Source organism: Heliangelus exortis, unplaced genomic scaffold, assembly GCF_036169615.1.
Source record: "Heliangelus exortis unplaced genomic scaffold, bHelExo1.hap1 Scaffold_276, whole genome shotgun sequence".
NCBI lineage: Eukaryota > Metazoa > Chordata > Aves > Apodiformes > Trochilidae > Heliangelus > Heliangelus exortis.
This window is the reverse complement of record NW_027285953.1, coordinates 177,832-180,000: the sequence shown is the minus strand read 5'-3', so window position 1 is coordinate 180,000 and position 2,169 is coordinate 177,832.

Genomic DNA, 2,169 nt, shown 5'->3' with positions numbered 1-2,169 from the left:
GACGGGGACTGGAGCGCGCGGAGCGAGCGCCCCGCCGCCCGCGGGGTCCCACGCGGCGTCGGCCGGCCGGGGCTGACCCGCCCCCTGAAGCCGGCTCGGGATGGATCGCCGGAGAGAGGGACGCACCCTTCCCCGTCCCTCGCCCCGACACCCCGACGCGGGACAGACGACGGACGTGCTAGAGGAGACGAGTGACCCGCCGGGGCGGGCGCCACCCGGAGACCGAGGCCCCCCGACATCGCCCACGGGGCGGCTCGCTCTGCAGCAGGCAGGGGGGCGGCAACGTGAGCCAAGGCCGACAGACGGCGGCAGCGGCGGAGGGGGACGCCCCCCTGACCGCCCGCGGCAACCTCTTTTCGCCATTCGTTTTCTCATCGAGTTAGACACTTAAGGCTGACGACTGGCTTGGTTTTTTTCCCTTCGTGCTCGCCCGGCTTTTGCTCTCTCGGGTTTCTCGGCCCCGGAGGCGCTCGAGAAGACCCCTTCTTTTGCTCGCTCTTGGCTCGAAAGCCGCCCCCACCGCCCGAGCGCTGCTCGCGGCCGGCACACCCAACGGGGGCGCTCGGACCCGGGCCGGCACCGGCAACCCGGCGTGGTTTCGGACACCTGAAGGCTCGCGGGACCGCGCGGCCGTCACACAGCGGGGTTCGGTAAGGAAGCCCTCGGGCGCTCGCTCCCCCGGCTCGCGCGGGGGGAAGAACGGGGCCACACCTCGCACACCACGGGAAGCGAACGGAAAAGGAGGCCACCCTGCCCGCTCACCGGACTCGGCCGCGGCTCCCCATCACAGGGAGGAACGCGGAAGAGCCGGCCCGCCGGGGGCCCTCTCCGACACGACCCAGCACAAAGCCTCATCGCTCGACAGAGAAAGGACAGAGGAGAGAAGCCAAAGAAGCGACGGCCCACGCGGCCGCACCGTGCCCTGGGAAAGCGGCGGCCACGCCACGCGTAGCCATGCGTTCGAGCCACCGAGCGCGGGCTGCGAGAGGTACTCCGGAGGCGTCAGCACCGGCAGGCGCCGGCTCAGCGTGGAGACGCTCTCCCACCCCGGCCCGGGGAAAGGAGGGGGAGAGGCCAGTGCGGCGCACCGGCACGCGGACGGATCTCTCTTTGCAACGGGAAGGAGCAGGGAGGCGTCACCGGCCCCCACCACCTGCTCCGGGAACCACAGGCTCCCTTTTCCTTTTTTCCCCCTTGATCGTGCCCCAACGAGGGTGACGCACCCGACAGGGCCGTCTTCTCAGCGTTCGAAACTCCCGGCGACCGCCGCCGGACGCCGGGTCCGAAACCCGGAGGGAACCGCTCATCCCTGCCGGGGATCGGTTTTGCAGATGGAAGGAAAAAAAAAAAAAAAAAAAGCCGACCCGCAGAGCACAGAGCCCCGACACGGGTAGCACACGGGGAGCAGGGGGAAAGCCACTGAGGGAAGGCAACCCCAAAGCCGCCCGAGTTCAGCTGCCCGTCAAAAGGTGGGACGACCGGGCTGCTGTTTCCCCCCAGCCCGGCTTTTGCACGGGCTCCGGCTTAGGGCCAGGAAAGGAGAGGGGGAAAGAATAAAATCATCTCGGTGAGCTCCAGCTTAAGGCCGAAGGAAAAAGTAAACGACAAGAGCAGAGAGAGGCTTCACCGACAGCCTCCTTCACCCTGTAAAAATCCACCAGTCCCCGGGCTCAGTAAAAGTCATAGGGCTCTCCGGCACCGCAAACCTGGGGGGAAAACCAAAAGCGGTGCAGCTGGGACCCCACCACCAGCTGGCACACTCAAAACACAGCACTCCATAAAGGAGGGCAGTGCCATCAACGAGCCCACGGGGACGCAAGGGGAAGCCGCGGCAGGCTCGGCAACCCCGGGACATCTGCCTTGGGCCTTCCTGGGCATCGAAGCCAGGGGCCGCAAAAACACCCACTACAGCGGGCTCCAGCTTAGGGCCGGGGACACGACTATAAAAGGAAGACGGGGCGCCGCCGCCCCGCCGTCTACCAGCTTTCTCCCGGGCTGCTCGGCTCCCGGCGGACGCCCCCAGAGCCGAGCAGGGCTCCAGCTTAGGGCCGGAGCGCGACTATAGGAGGAAGGCGGGGCGCCGCCGCCCCGCCGCTTACCGGCTTGTCCCGGGCTGCTCGGCTCCCGGCGGACGCCCCCAGAGCCGAGCAGGGCTCCAGCTTCGGACCG